Source organism: Epinephelus lanceolatus, chromosome 4 (genome assembly GCF_041903045.1).
Source record: "Epinephelus lanceolatus isolate andai-2023 chromosome 4, ASM4190304v1, whole genome shotgun sequence".
NCBI lineage: Eukaryota > Metazoa > Chordata > Actinopteri > Perciformes > Serranidae > Epinephelus > Epinephelus lanceolatus.
In genome coordinates, this window is record NC_135737.1 from 25,633,356 (window position 1) to 25,653,676 (window position 20,321).

Below are 20,321 nucleotides of genomic sequence, written 5' to 3' on the forward strand. Positions count from 1 at the left end.
CTGCTTTCTGACAGTTCAGCATTTGCCACTTTATAGTGGTTTGACATTTACAAGAGGACACATATCTTTAATTTGTCATCAATGTGTACAAAATATTTTGATTTAGAGTTACCCTTTTATTATTCCCTTCCCATTATTCCCTAAAGCAGTGGCACAGAAGAGTGTCTCTGTTCATCTGTCCCATAAAAGTCCCAAAAATTACAGCCCACATGATTTTAAGTCCTGTCGTTAAATAAATAATGGTTTAAATCTTCTGTTTCAAACATTTATACATGAATTACTCCGCGCAGACCATCAAAGATACATGTATTCAGGAGCAGTGGTGTCAAGGTTATAGAGGTGATTGAAAGCCCAGCACTCCTTTCTTCACCTCTGGTCTTTCTCAGGGATTTCTCAGAGGATAGTTGGAAATCCATAATGGGAAAGATTAGAGGGGGAAATATGGAGCAGTGTGTTTGGTATCCTTGTGCAAAGACTGTCCTGCAGGAAAGTGGAAGGCTCATGTAGAGGCAGTGGGGTCCATCTCTTCTCAGGCCTTTCTTGAGCTGTGTTGTCCTGTAAGAGACATATGTCGATGACTGCTGACATATTATCCTGTCACTCACTGCATCATCCCTGGAATCGAGGTGAACTTAGCCTGAGTGCACACTTTGAACCTGAGAGTGCGTGAGATGAATTTAAAGCCTTTAACTGTATTATCCAGTTATTATATTTGACTTCCTTCATTTAGGAAGCTCAAGCAGTCAGCATCAGGTTTTGCTAATGAGAAGCTTATTAAAAACAAGCCTGTAAAACTGCTTCCTTTTTTTTTTTTTTTTTTTACTGTTCCTCATTTCATGGACTGAATAATCTTCAAATTCTGCAGCGGTTAAACCCTTTAACTTGTTCTGAGATTAATTTGACCTTACAGTATTACACCCACAGTATGCCAAGCCTTTCCCACACTTTGTCTGGGCCTAACCACTGACTATGGTACAAATCCAGTTAGGGTAAATACTGTCCACGTAGAAAACCCCAAAGGAGTCCGTCAATTCACAGACATCAGAGGAACTGGCGGGCACTATTATCTCTATCTGTGACCGCTATCTCTCAGCCCTGCCACACTCTGTCTCTCTCCACCAGCTGAGCTTATCTAGGCCATACAGCCACACAAATGCTGGGTGGAGGCAGCTGCAGTCATAGTCTCAAAGCTCAAATCAGGCAAAAGACATAACTCCATCATAAATCACGTTATTACTGTCTTGATTTTCAAGTGTTGTGACAAACTCTGACCCCCTGTGCTCGTCTGGTTGAGTCATTGGCTCTGGAGAGACAGTGCTTGCGGGAAAAATGATCTGCAACAGTCAGGTTTGTCTCCTTTGGTAGCTCACAAAGTCGTCATACAATAAGGTCCTAACTGCCTCGGCTTTCAATGGCACCATTCAGGGAGAAAAATCAAACAGTGAGAGGCCTCATGAAAAAAGAGAAGGAGAGGGAGAAAGACTGGCTGGGTTTGTGTCAGAGGCCTTCTTTGTTTTACTGCACTGTAACCCCACCACACACACACACACACACACACACAAACACAAACACACACACCCCTTGACCCTCTTTTGCTATTGTCGATGCGTCATGCAGAGTAGGTTGCAGTAAAGAGGACAACAGTGTCACTTCTCATTAATCAACCGTTTTAAAAACAGAACTGACGGAGATGTCACTCAATTTTACGCTCATCTCCTTTGTGTTTAACAGAAGGCATGCTACCTTTAAGTGCTAAATGAGTCTATGCTCGCATGGCATGATGTCGGAAGCAGTTTTTCATTGACTATGACTTCAAAATTGTGTCTTCAGTGACCAGGATGATGGCGAGGAGACAGTGGGACCTAAAGGTGGCATTTGCAGCAGTATTTCTAATTCATGTATAGGAACTAGTTAATCTATTGGCAGGGATGAGGGCTCTGTCAAAAAGACCAAGAAATGTTCATGTCCACAAGTCATCTAGGGCTGCAGCAAACAATGTTCATTAGTGATCAATGTGCAGATTATCATTTGAAGAAATCATTTTGTCTGTAAATGTGAGAAAAATAATGGGAAAAAATCCATCAGTGATGTCCTCATATTGCTTGTTTTTTAGGTCCGTGACTGGAAATGAATCAATGACGTTGGCCCCTAAAACACCGGAGCACCCCTAGTTTTCAATCAGTCCATTCATCGACATAGTGTTTCAGCTCTAAAATCAGCACCCATGCTCATTGCTGGTGTGTCAGGGGCACTGTAATGCCAGAGACCAGTTCAGCTGGATCAGTTATTACTGTTTGTTCTGTGTTTTCTTTTTTTCCAGTCAGTCTTGAATGTTTCCAGATTCCGCTCTTAGCCTTAAATACCCTTTTTGGCTGGTTTCTGTGCCTGCACTGATTAAATAATCTGTTTTTAGCGAGGTGCATGGAGGAATGCGCTTTAGGAATTTTTTGATTGAGGCTTACCCCGTGTTTCACCCTCCCTGATCCGGTCACTGGAAGTAGTGAGATGGACTCTTAAGTCTGTCGCTTGGCCGGCGGTCTGATCAGGGGGGCTGTTGAATGAGAGCCTACATCTGTTTACGTCAGTAGACTGCAGCAGCACAGTGTATATATTTAGAAGAAGGAGTGTACTTCAGGGCAGGCTGTTAACCCTGACCTCTGACCTCCCTTTGAAGAAGGGACTTTCCTTAGGGTGATCAATATTACATCACATGATAATCATTACTTGCCTTTCAGACAGTTTCTGTTGCACAGCTCTAACCATCACTTCCGGTGGATGTTGCTAGTGATGAGACAAGCTCCTCTCTGCCAGATATAGTGTTTCTATAAACGTAAAGCTCCAGGACGAAAGCCCTGACTCCCGCCCAGCTGTTTGACACATCGGCTCTTCTCCCTGCTGGAGGCCTTCTCTTCCTGAAGCCTCATCATCATTTAGCCTCATTAGTCTGTCACTGCTCTGATTGGGTTACAGGAAGAACCTTGAAAATAACCAGCAGTTGAGAAGGCTCACACACACTTAAATGTCGAAGCACTCATGCTCTTGCTTCCTCTGCGAAGGCGTTATTGTGGAAAACTACCTGGGAATACTGTAGACTCATTCAGATATCCAAATCTTTCTGTTTCCTGCTTTGAGTTTTACTACAAAACATTTTCTTTATATTTTACAAGATAAGATGAGCGTCTGAAATGAATCAATGTTTATTTTGTCTTCACACAGTGCAGCTGTAAATTGGCCCATATAAAACAGGCAAATTAAAATACGGGTAAGCAAATTATATTTTAAATCTGATTGAAGCATAAGTGAACAAGACTAGAATGCAGACCAGATATCTGATGCAAGTTATCACAGCTTAAAGGAATAGTTTTACATTTTTGGAAATACCTGTATTTGCTCACTTGCTGAGAGTTGGATTGGAAGATTAATTACTCACTCATGTCTGTACTCTGGATATGAGCAGCCGGTTATCTTAGCTCAACATAAAGACTGGAAACTGCAAGCCAAATGTCCAAATGTAAAATAAAACAATCTCCAGCACCTCTAATGCTTAAAAATTAACACAAACATAACAGTTTTCAATGCTTTGTACTATGGAAGCATTTTGGTTAGTCAAAGAAGTGATTGAGAGAAGTGATGTGCGCGCGCGCACACACACACACACACACACACACACACACACACACACACACACACAAACAACAGCTGCAAACATGTCTGCCAGTCCACTGTCCCAGCTTTTTGATCTTGGCTTAAAAAGAGACCATGATTTGTTACCTGCAGGCACCAAACTGAGTATACTGAGTCGAGCCTCTGCTGCTCTGACCACTCTTCTGTGTATTTATGGGATTTGTGTGAGATTATGGTAATAGTCCAATGATTACCAACCCCTTAATCACAATCATCTGGCACACAGCTTTTATAAATGGTCAGTATATTTCTGGTTCATTTGAGCAAATCAGCATCTTTAGACACAGAAGCACAAATTGCTAATCTGTTGTTGCTGCCACACCACACACTTACCCGCCTGCTTCTGCTCTGCCAAGCTCCACTTGTTGAGTATGAAAGGGGGGAACGCTAGCTAATCACTATTGTGCTAGACAGATTGAATATGACAGATGAATTTACTGTAGAAGAACTGCTCTCACGATGTGCCTTCAGAGCTGTCAGCGTCTTGACAGGTGAGCAAACATGAATCCAACATTATTCCCAATTATAAAAGCATGTGTCACTGATACAGTGCACCGGTAGGCATACTTGCCCAGCTGTCTCTTGACAAAGCATAATAATTTTTCACATAGTTGTGTTTGTAATGCTTAATTATAGAGTTAAGTCTGTTTTCAAACAGTACAGTGAATAGCTGGCCATAGGGGACAGTGTCCAATTAGAGAGGTCTGAGGTCCGAGCCCTTATTGCTCCCTTTTTCAGTCATTTTGATGCTTTGATTTGTGCCAAAATAATAGTTGAATGATTTAATGTATCATTAGCTCAAGAAGTTACATTTTGCATATTCCTTATGATGTCTTTGGTGTAATATAGGTCATTAGCATGTACTAGTTTTGGTAGTAGATCATTAAACTGAAAATTAGTACATGCAAGCACTGAATATGCTTTTATTTTGCATTATATATTTATATTTTTACAGCACTGGTATTAATTGCATAGATGCAATTGCTTTAGTATTGAAATTATTGTAGTTTGATGGTTTTAATTTTTGCTGTTTTGTTGTTTAGAAGCACAATAGTGACACAGCTGGAAAATGGGTTTAAGCTTAGTTTAGTAGCACAGTAATTAAGCCATCTAAGCAGACCATTAAATTATTTATTTAGATAATAAATGATTCAGAAGTACAATACAGGAGCAAAACACACAAAAATAAACCCCCAGACCATTATCTGTTGCCATGGAAGATGAGCACCGCTGAATTATTTAATGAATGTTAAACGTAAGCCATGCCGTAATGTCTTAAGTGCCGTAGTAAACACGCAGCTCTGCCTCAGTCTGTGTGTAAATGTGCATGTGAGCGAGTGTTTTCCTCGATGGGCCATGTGCACACCCTCAGGTTAATCAGTGTGGAGCAGCAGTAGCCCCGCTGTTCTCCCCTGAGACGTCTCTGTGGGAGCTGCAACAGCTGTGACGGTGTAAGTCACCCCGAGGACCCGTTGTTCCCGCTGTACGCACACACACATCCACGGAAACACACCCGGTCTCGCCACACACCCATGAGGATAGAGGCCAAGGGCAGAGCCAAGGGCTTGTAGCTTCCGGATTGTCTTGCGTCCATATGTTTTTGCATTGTGAGCAGGCAGCCAAGTATCATCGTTATTATTACTGTTATTATTTCTGTGTGGTTTGTGTAGTCTAAGCTGTTGCTAGGTGCTTTAAAGTAATTTTTACATGGGTGTTAAGCTGAACACATCATCAGCTGTTTCAACATCAAAGACCTAGGTATGATATCTATGTGTCTAAGTGCTGAGTGGCAACTTTATTTCCTGTGTGTGGTCTCTACTTTAAAGTCATCTCAGTCTTATAAGGAATGTGCCCTCTGGCCTGAGTTTGGATCAGAGAATTAGCGATGTGTTCATTTCAACAGAAAGGGGTCGACTGGTGTTGTGTCTGACCTGCACGTCACTGCACAGGAATGCGTCTGGCAGTTTGTTAAATACATAAAATGCGGGTCCGGCTTCCTGCAGCAGCCGCAACAGGTAGCGAGATGGTAATCGACAGCAACCTGACGCCAGGTGACATGCTTTGATGAGCCAGGAGAATAGCTTCGTGTTGGTTCTTTGACGTGACAAATTCCCCCCTTCAAGATGTGATATGTAGCGAACATGCAGGCCTAGACTCTCTAGGAATTCGTTCTCATTTACAGAAACTGTTTTAGGACAAAGAGGGCATTTTAGGGGTGCTTACCTGTCAACTTCCAGTCATAAAGTAGCTCTATTTTACCCTTTAAACTCCTATTCTAATCCTTCTTACTTACTGTCACCAGGTTGAAGCTTTGCAGATGTAACTGAAAAGCCTCTCCTCACAGCTGGCTCTGGAGTTTGGCGTATGGCTGGTTTATCTGCTATAGATAGTGTCTAAGACGACCATCTATAGAAAATGCAAGGAATTTGCAAGACAGGATCATGCTATGGAAACAAAAACAAGTAACAGATGCTTGAAGTCTGCTGATGAGTGCACTTTTACAGCCCTGAACTTTTTCATGTCGTTGAAGAGTTTATAGCTCGCTCTGACATGCTTTGATGCCTGCATGGCATGTGGTCGCGAGCAGAGACAGTGAGGGGACACTGACAGACTGATAAAACCACAGAGGGAAGGAGCTGATCTGAGGACAGTTAACATAAAGGTTAAAAAAAGCTCCCCTGCAGCATCTTGAATGAGCAAAGTTTAGAGCACATGTCGTGTGAGTTGCTGTGAATGTGAGCTTTGCTGCAGTGTGCTGCAGAGACACACATCAGACTGCAAAGTGACCAAGCGATGCTGGATGTGTGGATTACTGCATCTTATTATTTACCACTCCACTCGTCAGGTTGTGTGTCCTGATTGCCTGTGGCCCACCGCCTACATCATACGTCTTTTTGCTGGTGCACCTTCCGGTTCCTATGGCAACCAGCACCAGCATAGCGATCAAACAGCTACAGCAGCATTTCCAAGTGGTTTCTGGTGAAAGGAGCTCTGTGTATTGCATATGACTTCATCACTGTATTTTCCTCTAATGCTGCCCAGAGTTAAAGCACGCAGCCAGTGGACTTCACTCAGTCATTTAAATATTAAGAAATTAATGATTTTTAGTTGGTTTATTGTTTTTTGTTTGTGTCAAGAAAGCTCAGATTGGAATATTATTAACATGGTGCAGTCATCAGTTTCTTAGCAAGTAATAATTAAAGATATGAGCCTTTAATCACACCCACGTACATACTTGCAGTGAGTTTAGGATTCTTTCCAAAATGCCTTCTGATTAGATAATTACAGCCCGCAGCAGGTTTGATGGATGGCAGTAAACATGGTGTTGTTGACTTGTTACAAGTCAGTAATAATAATAATACAGTGCTTGATGTGTATCAGATAATGCAAACTGTGCACACTTATTTCACAAATTCATACTGGAACATCACCATTCACTCACATTGGTCTCAGCTTGGACTTCAGCTCTCAGCTTCATACACAAGGATGCTTTAAGAGCACGCTGTCTAGTTTCATTTTACTTTTTCCGGTGGTTTTCCCTCATGCGACACTCCCACTCCATCCTGATTTTGTCTTAATGAAGATCTTCACAGCGGGAAGCGTTACAGCAGGACAGAGCCACGTGTCAGGAAGCAAAGCAGGGTCTTTTTTTTTTTTTTCTCAAAACACACACTGCTTCATTTCAATTCGAATAAGATGAGGTGGCGAGAGTCGCGGCGGAAGACAGAGGGGTGTGCAGGGGAAGGGAGATGTGAAAGGGATGAAAGTGTGGCAGTCCCCACCTCCCAGTGTTGGAGTGTGAATGGGGCTGCCCACCCCTCTCTGCAGGGGGTCCTCTCCCTCTCCTGCAGCATGTGTTCATATTACACACTCCACACTACAGCATAAAGAACATGTAATCTCTGGTGCTACTGCTGGTTTATTTCACTGTTTGCACCTTTAGTAGGATTTTCAGTTAAAAGTCTGTCATAATGAGAAAGTTGCAGGAAAAAAAATTAAAGCAAACCTTTTGTTTTATTGTAAATGGTGACATGAGGCAGCATAGTTTGTCTGTGATTGTCAAATGATTTTTGATAATTGCTGAGTGTGTTCATTGTTTTTAGAAGTGGATTTTTGAAATAGTGCTGCAACCATTGTTTTCATCATTAGTTACTGAAAAAGGGCATCACAATTTCCCAGAGACCATGGCAACACCTTTCAGTAGCCCTTTTTACCCAGAGACCCCATGATAGGGCTGCCTTATGACACGACATAATGCCGCCTTTGATTTTTTTACAGAACCAAACAATGGCGACATCAAGCCACCTCAGTGTGTGGTTTTAGACAGCATACTGATATCTCAGAAGCAAAAGAGGCGTGACGGGTGTGACATGTAACACAACAACATCGGCTTCTAGTGTGACATATAAAATGCAAGTCATGACAATGACTTGACATGACAATAAATATCATTTATCATCCCTGTTACATGGCACTTCATCTCGGTAACTGCTCTGAGGGTAAGGAGCTCATTGTCGACCCAGTTTGCTGTCTTCTTCTCTGAGTTAGCTGCTAACTGCTTCTAGATGCTTTTTAAATCCCCCGGTGGTGGGTCACACACATAACATGTCATCAAAAATGTCACAACTGCCCCATCCTGACGGCTGTGCCTTTTACACAGACGTTAATTGATTGCTGTCACTACCTCCAGTGCTGGCTTAAAGGCGAGACATTTCTGTCCCCAGCTTCTGCGATTGTATCTTTCAGAGGCAGAGTAACGGCACAACATTCCCGCCTCGAACAGGAGGGCCTTTAACCCCTCCTGTGTTTTGTCCAAAACCAAATATTATTCACTTTACAGTACATAAGAAACAGAGAATTCAAAAAAATACCTCACATGTGAGAAACTGGATTCATCAAATGTTTTGCCAAGTTGCTAAAAAAAATCACAATTAATTATTAAAATAGTTGCCAATTAATTTTCTGTCCATCTGCTATGCAATTAATCAACTACTTGTTTAAGATCTAATTTAAATAGCTGTAACTTATGATTTTTGTGTTGATATGACAGCTTTTATTAAACAAACACTAAAGCCAACAGTATTAAAAGTTCATTTTTTAATTTCCAGTTGAAAGTTTTTAATTCACTGTGCATTAACATAAAATGCAGCCCTGTGATTTACTGGCAACCTGTCCAGGATGTACCCCGCATCCCTCCCAATGTCCGCTGGGATCAGCTCCAGCCCCCCGAGACCCTGTAAGTGATGAGAGGTTACAGTTAATGGAGGAATAGATTTTTATCATATCATGCGTAATTTGATGCCCAATGCTGAAGACAAGAATAGTCTGTGATGCTCTTTTCCAACACACAGTATGAATTAAAACTTGAGTAGGCTGAACTCTGGAGGAGTACTGACACAGCATATTGCTCTGAAATATTCATGCATCACGGTTCTGACAGTAATCCGCATCTTAATCGCAACACAACAGCAGTGATGGCGAAGGCACTGACACGTATACTGACACTCTTTTTATCCCTTCAGTGGCGGTTGCACTTCTACTGTAATGAGAGGAGATTTGCACGTCTTCTCTGAAACATCCCAGCAGATGGATTTATTTATGTATAGAATTATTTATGCTGAACTCACAGTCCTACTGTACCGAAAACATACTGTATGTACACAAGCACACACATAAGGAGTAAGCCAACTGTGTTCTGGCTGTGTGACAGTTATTCTGTCTGGCAGGATTCAGAGCCTTCACGACTGAATATACAGCAGACTCTCACTTTACCAGAGTCCCAGTCGCACAAAAATCGACTTTCCACCAGGCACACGTTGGATTCATCTCTGCTCTCTGCACTCCACTGCTTCACGTAAAGGTCCAGCGATGTTTAGATGTGTGGTGTTTGTGGAGGTCATTTGTCTTCATCCCGGTGTTCGTGATTCCACTGTCAAACTTGTTCTGCGGTGTGTATTGCAGCAATTCCACAGATACCAGTTTTCTGATCCTCACACAAAACATTTTAAGCTGAGTCTGTGTCACAGAGGTGATGATTCAACCCTGTGGCAGTTTGACAGGTTGTAGTTTTGTGACGCGTGTGTGTGGTTTACCAACTATGTTGGTGTGAATCCCTTCACTCCTGCTGTTCTTGAGCTTCTGACCACTTTGCCAAAGTCATTTGTGGTTCTGAGTCACAAGTCAGGTGTCGACTGGCCTCTTTGGAAACCTGTTAATGCCAAAAAATAAGCGTAGAAACGCCCACGCTTATTATTTTCTAACAAGTCCACACACTGGTTGCTTCGTGACGCATCAGCTCTCCAGAAAAGCCGGTTCCACACTACTACTGTTATTTGAAAGGCACGTACAGTATGCACAATGAGCATTAGATAGAAAGCATGTATAATAACTTTTAAATGACATGCATGGCAGACTTTATTCCATGCGCTGTTTTGGCCTCCTTCAGAGCTAAAAGGACCACATTGTGTTTATAGCTTGCCTTGAGGGATAACTGGATGAATGAAATCTTCTGCATACAAAATATTTAGTAAACCCTATTCTTAAACAGTCGATTTCTTAATAGCTGTTGCATCCTACATGTTTACATTCAGCTTGATTTATTTGGAGAATTCCTGCGGATATCCATTCATTTATTTTATGTAATCCTGTTAGGGGTCACGGAGGGCTGGAGCCTATCCCAGCTGACACTGGGCAAGAGGCAGGGTACAACCTGGACAGGTCACCAGACTGTCACAGGGCTGACACATAGAGACAAACAACCATTCACACTCACATTCACACCTACGGCCAATTTAGAGTCACCAATAAACCTGCATGTCTTTGGACTGTGGGAGGAAGCCGGAGTACCCAGAGAAAACCCATGCTGAATTCTGAACTCCACACAGAAATTAATTGATCTAAAAATATGGTCTTTTAATTATTGGTGTTAAAATATCTTAAATCAATCTTTCAAAAGTCTTAAAAATGTCGAGACATGGGAAGAGGGATTTTTCTGTCTGTTCTACCCTAGTCTCCACCACAAGATAAAAAGCAGTCATGTTTTATATTACGATATACATCTAGCCAAAAAGTCTTAAATCTGACTTGCCTTAAGCTAAAGAACCCTGTATTTAAGTGTAGGTGCCCTCTGAGAATGTAATCGATTCAGTTTTGATGAGGAATTTTATTAGTTTGCATCAATATTTCTGTGCTTTCATCCACTTGGGATTTGATTTCAGTAATGAGATATGTGGCCTTGAGTGTGTGTGTGTGATAACGGATGTATACAGTCCTCACACAAAAGCTTTGGTGTAATCACTTTGAGGCTGAGGGTCTGTGATGCAGTCTGCCGTGGTTGGGAAGTTTTCACTTACAGTTTAATTTCATTTTCAGGGCAGTGGAGTGAAGCCTGAGCCTTAAATCCAGACTGACGCTTTGCTGTAGGAAAATAGACACTCAAACAATCATTGACCCCATCCACCCCTGCTCTCCCCCCACAGCTAAAGACAGCGTTATTATGCTTGCCGTGGCTGGGTAAGTGGACCCTGATTGATCAGTATTGATTAGAACTGTATTTGTCAGACAGTAATGGGCCTCCCCCTCAGGACATTATGTCTGCTGATTCCCACCCGCCCCCACCTCTGGCCCCACTTCACCCCTCTCTTATGTCCTACTTGTAGCTGCCCTCCCCCGTCTGCTCGTAGGCCCCTTTGACCGCTAATCAAAGTGCAGCATCCTTCACTTTACCTCTGCTCCTCCTTTGTTTGTCCATCCATGCTCAACAAGGAGCTGGAGGATGGAGGCAGTGACGCAGAGGTCGATGGAGACAGTATCAGGGCATGTGTTTCTTTTTTACTTGAGTGTGCAGGTGAAAGGATGAATCCATCAGCTGTTTTGATTTCAAGTTCAATACTTAAGCTAATATTAAAACCTACAGGGTGTGCTGTTTGTGTGCAAGCCAGTGTGTGTGTGCATGTAAACGTGTTTACAGTACAGATGCTGGGGAGAGAAACCGCCTCGGGCATCTGTGTTCAGACTCCTCCTCAAACAATAGACATGTCTGTGTGGATGACCTGATGAGCGTGGAACTGATTACAGCTGCTCTGCAGAAACACACATACACACCCTCAGTTGCCGTTACCACACACAGACTGTGTGACAAACAAAAGGTTAAAAACATCACAACACAATATAGCAAATGTGTGCAGATTAACATGTTAAAAAATTCACACTGATTCAGTGGTCAGTATTGATACAAAACTCATCACACTTGTCAAGGCAAGCAAGCTTTTCTATGAAGAAGTTAAGATGTATCTCAGATGCATTTTAACAAGATGTCCAATTCTGTTTTGTCCTACAGAGTAAAATACTGAGCCTTCCCCTCCTGCACTGTGACGTCAAACCTCACCTGCTTCACCTGCACACTGCACAGCTGAAGGCAGAACAAGGTAACATTAGTACATTTGATATTGTACATCTGTGTTTGCATGTGTGTGTGCAATCAAGATGTTATTTTTATTAATCTGGGATTTGTTTATATGGACTTGGCAGATTGCAACATTTATCTTACTTAAAACCAAACATTTGTTTTGGGGCTGTGTGATCCACTTTTCTTCAATTGTCTTGATACCTTAAATTTAAGCATTTCTCTTCTAATCACTGAAATCTTCAACTTATTGTTTTAATTTGCAATTTCCAATATGTTTAGGCTCTCTGTGTCTGGTTCTGATTTGTATTTATTTTTGTATGTATCTATTAGGGATGCACCGAATATTCGGTAACCAAATATATTCGGCCGAATATTGCAAAAAAACACACATTCGGTATTTGGTGGAATAAGTTAAAAGCAAGGCCGAATAATAGCGGCGTGTTTTGATAACGCAATCAATTGGCGTGCCGTGACGGGCGGAATAAAATGTCGGCAGTGTGGTGATCCGTCCGTCACCGCATTTGCGACTAAAAATAGCTTTGAGCGAGCAAAATAGGTTTAAATCATTCAGCACGCTGTGTGAGCAGCCTACAGATTTCAACCACCAGCAGAAACGAAAGGCGAATCCCACCGATTGTGGGTTGAACGGGGGTCACAGACACAGACAGTAATGTATTCCTGTCAAATACGGTGGCCAATGGCTTACCGGCGGCGGAGAAGTCGGTTCCAATAATATCCTCTTCTTGGTGTCATGACTGCCCAGAAGTACCTGAACGGCCGAGCCAGCAGAACACAGGTATGTGACGTGTCAGAGGAGAAACGAGCCGTTCACATTACTCTTTCTGGCAGTAGCGGTCCACAAACCTCACCGCACTTTAGGGACTGTTCGTTATTTATGAAGGGACTTGTCAGGGGAGGAGGGTGGCTGGTTGATTCTTATTTTTTTTATTTATTTTATTTGATCCCCCTTATGTTAATCACTTATTGAAGTCAATAAGTAATTTATTCCATTGAAATATCATTGATGTATTATAGAAAAGTGATTTATCTTTTTATAAATGACAAAAGGCACATCTGCCTCATTTTCGCTGTGGTATTGTGATACTACTCAGAACCATGATATTTTCATTGGTATCGCACAGTGGGTCCCAATTTTGGTACCGTGACAACACTAATCTGGAGGGGGTTCATCTGCAAAAACTAATGAAAAACTAAACAGTGATATTCGGTACTCGGTATTCGGCCAAGCGTTTAATAATATTCGGCTTCGGCTTCGGCCACAAATTTTCATTTCGGTGCATCCCTAGTATCTGTGCATGAGTAGGTAGTATGAATGCGTTTTGTCTAGGGGTGTCAGTTTCGGTTAATCTTGCTTTTGGTAGCCTGACACCCGCTAATTGGTAACTAACTGATTAGTTTTTAAGAAAAAACAAAATGACGTAAAATACCAGATTCCTTTCATTTTAGACTGGCGCTCCACAGACTCACTGAGCTTTAGCGCTGCCTTTCAAAGCACCATCCATTTAGAGGTGGTAAAATTTAAATGTTTTCTGATGTAAATGTCTTGGCTTTTATTTTGTGTTAGCTTTGCTGACAAACAGCTGGCTAGTTGCGTTAGCATGCATAGTAGCCACTACCCACCCTCTGATCTAATGATGATGCTAACATTAGCCTTGGCCACTCTGCATTGCTTACCACCTGGGTTGGGTGGGAGCTAAGTTAACTAGCGGCACAATGGTGGGGTGGGCACAATGTTTCCATAGCAACGCTGTTGGACTGGGACAATGTTAGAAGCAGTAATCACCTAATGAATGGTACTGCTAGTTAGCTTCCACCAGACATGGGTGTTGCGCAATGCAGTAGCCTGAGGAGCAGTTAAATTAACTGACAGACCGACAGGTGTAACTGGTCAAAAATACTCTCGACAGTTAACTGATAATCAGATAAGGGTTAACCACCAATTAAAGGTTAACCATTGACATGCCTAATTCCTTCATGTCTGTCATGTTTTCTTTATTCTGCTTGGTTTAACTGTAAACATAACTCACGTCACTCTTCGAATGTTTGCTTATAAGAAAAGAGAGACTTGATAAGAAGCTAATTAACTTGATGACCTGGATATTTTCCTGCAGTGTAGGGCTGAGCTATCTGCTTATTGTAGATAAAGCCCTTCCTCATCTGCAATTTGTACTGATGATAAAAAGCAGGTCACCTGTTGTATACTTCACTCCGTGAAGGAGTGCTGCAGTAACGACCACAGTCACAACACAACACAACATCCGTCTTATTAGGGACTCCCACAATGCTATGATAATTCATCCTGATTCTTTTTGCAGAGTTTTTTTGGTTGTCGTCATGAACTTGTTATCAGCAACTTCTTCTGATTTACACAGTTGTTGTTTATTGACATCAGGAAGCACTTTGACCCACCTCTGAACTGTCTGTGCTGCTGTTAGCTATGTTTAGCTTCAGTGTCAACAAAGGTAGTGGCCACAAAAGCTGAAATATTCAATAATGTTTTACTCTTTGAGCTATTATTTTTTCTGTGGTTTTCATGAAATATTTTGTAGGTGTGTCTGGGATTCTGTTACATGACACTACACGCTACTTAAGTACAGTTTTGAGGTACTTTAGCATTTCTAATTCATGCTTCTTTCAACTGCGCTACATTTCAGAGGCAGATATTGTGCCTTTTACTTTACTAGATGTATTTAATCACTCCAGTTCTTCTGAGCTCTGTTGCCAGCCTCCGAGCTCCCAGCTTCCAGACTTCAAGGTTCTTTGCAACACTTCCGCCTCTTATGTAAACCTGGTGTTCTCACCTAGATGTTCTCTCAGGTACCAACATTTGGCACACTGACTCTCCTCCAGCTACCACCTTGCTTTCATCTGACCTCCTTGACTGTGTAAAGAAATGTTCTCTCCTGAGATAAAATAGATTAGTTCTGAAAAATAATTGGCAACCAGAAAGATTGCAAGAACATTTTAATCAAGCGCTGCAGTATCTGAATATTTACTCATCTCAGCCTCCCCTCTGTTTCTCCTCTCCACCTCCATCTCTCCTTGTTTTCTCACCACCATTCATCTGCTCCACCTCCTGCAGCCAAACCAGTGAATGATAATGATGATGAATGGTGATGTGGGCCGAGATTTGTGATCCTCCAGCTGGATGCAAATTGTTAGACTTGTTTCGTGGATGTTTGAATGTGTGTGTGTGCGTGTGGTCTTCCTCCTCCTCTCGAGCTGTCTCGGTGTCATGGGACGGCGGCCTGACAGACAGACAGGCAGATGGAAGTGACACAAGTGACATCAGCGGGATTCAGCAAAACAATGTAGACGGAAATCAGTGGAGACAATGACAGTGGGGTCGGGAGAGACTTGAGGAAAAGACTGGGGAAGGAAAGTGAGTGGAGAGGAAAACAGGGCGACGGGGAGAGAGCTGTAGCTTAGTTAAGCTCCAGTCTGAGAGGGAGAGATGTCGCCTCCAGATAAACCAAACACACTTACAGGCTCAATATAGACCAGAGCCTGAGGCTTCATCTGTATATTTCCTTCCAGTGCAACGTTCTGATATGTCAATGTTGTTTTCAGTGTTTCCTGTAGAGTTTTGCTGTTGATGGAGGGGTTCAGTTTGTAGCTGACACTCAAGTTTCAGACCTCCAGAATCGCCTGCAGTTAGTGTTGCACGTAAAGAATGTGGCGTGTGAGCAATTGTGCCATTACTGTTAGTATTTTAGGTCAGATGGCTTGGCTTTTTCATGAAGGACGTTTCCTGCCATAGGGAAAGAAAACATTTTTCTTAAGGGGGGTGTACATTGTACGATGTGAGCCTGTTTCTGACCCGATTGTTGAGCTGCGAGACCCTATGAGTCTGAATTTGTCTGACTGAATTTCAGCTTTGTTGGGTGTCGTTTGCCATGCAATATACAGGGGGAAGTGAGGACTGATCATGGCCAGATCAACTGCTCCCTACTGACCATCGGACGTTTGAAAGAATTTCTGTCATGTCAAAAATTTTCGTCGGCTGTTGTGAGGCTCTCACACAGAGCCAAGAGTCGATTTCCCATGGTCAGTGCCTTTTTCTCACTGCGCCTGTGCCAAGTGGAAAACTAAACTTCCTAAAGTGCCATCGTGACACAATGCGTCGTGTGGACGGAAATTATGAAGTCTGCTATCACGACTGATATGAACGAGAAACGTGGCAATAATGCATTATGGTGAAATCTGCTGGTGCAACGCTGCAGACCTCCGCTAGCAAACAAACTTCTACCTGCATCAGAACTTCCAAACAAATCTTTATTGGCGATTGTCAATAGCTAGGACTGTCCGTTGGGGCCAATGGGCAATTTTATCGTCTGTTTTACACGTACAGTTTGAGCACTCCTGCCCGGGCTTGACGTTGGGATCATACAGTCTGAGTACATACATTGTGAACTTTGGCTTTACATCGCAAGTGATTTACTGGTAATGTAGGAGTTGGAATTAAGCAACATTTCTAAAATGTGCAGTAAATCGTAGGGTCTACATCCAGGTTAATAGCTGGGTCAGAGTGTGATGTCTGGTCAGAAGCAGAGCCCTGTAGCTCCATTTGGCTTGTTAGATTTGTTTATCAAATCTGTCATTGTAGAAGGGAAAGCCGTTTGCCTCAGACACCGGCAGTCATCCTGTAACCGCTCTTCATGAGCCTTTTATAACTGCTCTCTACTCCACGGCACAATGAGACATCCGGGCTGCTGAACTTCACTGATGATCCAAGACAACCTCACCTCCACCACTTCCTTTTAGCAAAACACTAATGACTTTTAATTTTAGACTCTTCCAGAGCTGTGTTTTAGTCTTTTGGGGTCCGACCTCGAGTCACAAGTCTTCATAAGCCAATTTTTAGTTATCTGCCATTCCAATTCTTCCTTCTATCAATACTGGCTGTGAAAAGATCCTTTGTGTCACAGCTACTCTGTAAGAAATAAGTGGATAGACTTAAAACACAGCATCTGACTTTTGCATTTCAAAGCTTTGATTTGAAGGTTTCTTCTTAGCCATAACCAAGTCCTTTAAATGTACAGGCCCAATAATTAAGATATTGACAGTTTGTGGCTCTGCAAGCCCACGGGAGGAAAGGCCAAGTCACAAGTAAGTCAAGTCCAAGTTAAGTGTCAGGTCCTTCTGTCAGGTCTCAAGTCTGCAGCTCTGCTTTTTATTTTGTTTGGCTGATAAAATAGAAACAACCTTCTGTGTTGCCAACAGTACACACCTTTCAAACTGTCTCACATGGCCCGAGGTTATTTTTATGTTTACTTGTGTCTCAGGTTCAATGACCTCTAGAGGCTTCTTTTTAATTCATCACTTCAGCTGGCTCCAACTTCAGTAACATCTGAATGAGTCGAGGTCAGACCTGAAAGCACCTCCTGGTCAGTCGGCTCCTTCAGAAGCCATGGTGGCACAAATGCTGGATGTGCCGTCCCTGCCAGCACTGTATTGTGCTGTATTACAGTGTCGTGCTCCACTCTGCTCCTGTCTGCCATCTGCCAGTCATATGTACCACCATCTGTTTTTCAAACCAGCCCATAATCTAGCTTGCTCTCTGGCATCGTTTGCTTAATTTAAACACTTACAGTAACTGCTGCTGATGTTTTATGTCTGGGGATTTTTTTCTTTAAGGATTTTGAAAAACGTGTTTTGAGCTGCCTTAACACAATGTCAGCAGTTTGCCTTTTTTTAATCATTTAGATAATTATTGGTTTTCAGAAGCCTTTGGTCTCTGCCTGTACATCTCTTTATTTGACGCTTGCCTGCTGCTGTACATCCCTGCTTCACTCACAGATATAATTAGGCTGCTTTCTGTTTTGGCAGCAAGCAACACAGAAACATATGGCAGGTCTATCTCTCCTCATCTCTGATCCTTTTACATTTGTGACGAGCTCTCTGCTGCTCTCCACACTGACCTCAGGTCTGCCTGCACCGTTATGATATACCAGTAAGCAGCAGCAGCATCAGTGGGCACCTCCTCCACACAGAGTACACTCATTCCTCTGGAAGCTGCACTCCTCTGCTAACTCTGTCATTACTACCATCTAACTAACCAGTGTAATTACCAGCCTCGGTGTGTGTCTGTGGTGCATGGGCCAATCCTGCAACATGCAGAGCAAGTCAGAGCGGGTGTGGAGGGAGAAGAGGGAAGGAGTATGAATGGGAGAGAACCAAAACAAGGGGAGGTACATCCAAGAGCTGAATAATTACTGTATGTGAGTAATTAAAAGGCATTAAATGTCTGCTCATTATCTTGTGAAGTGTGGGCCAAAGCTGCATGTGTCTGCTCAATTCTTACTATGTTTGGTGGAGATTAGTTTTTTCTTCTGGTGTGTTTTTTTTCTGGATTATTTGTGTTGATCACCATATTTTATAGTGCTGTTGATTACACTTAGCTCCCTGCTCTCCCCTCTGTCTTACCACTGGAGCACATATGTGGTTTCCCCTTCTCTGTGCAGTGTAAGTGTAGTTGTGGCTCTGTACTATCTGATATTATGTCATTGAATAGATGGTGTTAGTTCTTTTTTAAGTATTAAAAAATAGAATTATACAATAGTGAATTAGTACACTCACTGAATGAGTGTTTAAAAGTGATAATTTGATGTTTGTTCCTCACAGATACTGATACTTTCTTGTGTATTAAACAAAGTGGATTTTCTTCCCTACATAACAACATTTGGCTGTTGTGTAGGCCTGATTATCGATACTATCTTCTAAGGTATTGAATAAAATACTCCAGTACCAAGTAGTATCATGTCTCCTGCCACACGATACCTGCATTTGATCCTTTTCGTGCCAGGTGTCTGAACCTGGACCACCTTGACTCTCTGCCAGATCAGCAAACGTTCTGTTGCTGTTCTCCGGGGCCGCGCCCCTCTGGGCAAACAGTCTGTTCAACGTCTGTATGGTTAGCACAAGCTCACACAGCAGCAACACCATGATCGAACACTGAGCCATTAAACGGTCCCAACAAACTCATCAAAACCAACAGCTTGACTGTCGTTTAACCTATTAGTAATCAATAGGTAACATTAATTTTGTGATGCTGGCCCTCTCACTGTGTGTGTACAGTGGGCTGGACTCTCACGACTGTCCCTGGCATGGAGCTCATACTCCCGCAGTAGCAGCTACAACCCATACAGTCTGTGGTGTGGTTAAGTCAACGCGGTGAGTTGATAGAGTTGGTAGTTCAGTGTTCTGCGATGTCACTAAAGGATTTGAAAATATGGCTTTACCACATGCACAAGTACTTTATTGGTATTGCTATCACTTTAAGGGTACTTAAAGGCCATTAGATGTGTTTGAAAGCTCTGACAAAGCTTGGACTGTGAGTTGATGATATTGTGTCACACATACTGACCCAAAGGTCAGGAATGAACTTCTATGCTCAAGTAAATTCATTTGCACAGATTCGTTATGCTCATCTTTGAGATCATAAGCCCTTTTTACACTAGCTCATGCTGTAGGGCCGCTACAAAGTCCCTTCTTTGTGCTGCCTTTGCATTTTTTTCACAGAATCAAACAACAGCAGCATCATGCCTCCCCTGTGTGTGATGTTAGACAGCATGCCAGCATTGCAGAAGCAAAAGAGGTGTTACATGTAAGTCAACAGTGCCGGCCTCTAGCAGGACATACAACATATGTGTCGGCAGCACCTTTTAAACAATAACAATGGCATTAAATGGCAAAAACAGTCATTTCCCGTCCCTGTTATATGGTGGCTGATCTCGTCCTCTGCTCGGAGGGTGAGGAGCACCTAGACCTCATTGTCTCCCCAACTTGTGGACATTTTTGGCTTACGTCCTTCTTCTTTGAGTTAGCTGCTAAATGCTGCTAGTTGCTTTTTAAAATCTCTCGGTGATCAGTCGCACACATACAGTAACGTGTCATCCAAACATCACACCAGTCCTACCCATGCTCCCGTCCTGCCAGCTATCCCTTTTACACAGATGTTGATTTGACACTGTTACTATCTCCGCTGCTGGCTTAATGGTGAGACAACAAGGCACCCCCATTCAGCAATTGCACTTTATATACAGAACAGCGAGGCAGGATAATGGTGCCTTGAATAGGCTGTGTAAAAAGGGTTATAATAAATTCTTACTGTGAATTATTTTTACCCTCTTTGACATAATTTCAAGGTGTTTAACGTGTCAGATAGATTACTTTTCTGACTACTTGGCTGTTAAATGTAGTCAGGTAT

At 42.5% G+C, this 20,321-nt stretch overlaps 1 protein-coding gene across 5 annotated transcripts in view; it reads left to right on the forward strand.

Moving 5' to 3' along the window:
- Window positions 1-20,321, forward strand: part of sipa1l3 (signal-induced proliferation-associated 1 like 3) — an 81,816-nt gene that overhangs the window by 23,773 nt on the left and 37,722 nt on the right. For 4 of the 5 annotated variants that reach the window (XM_078167086.1, XM_078167088.1, XM_033631102.2 and 1 more), the window contains exon 2: window positions 12,023-12,110. The gene's annotated coding sequence lies outside the window, so the exon portion shown is untranslated. Of the gene's footprint in view, window positions 1-11,090; window positions 11,197-12,022; window positions 12,111-20,321 lie in introns of those variants that run through there. The other variant, XM_078167087.1, reaches the window with a different exon arrangement.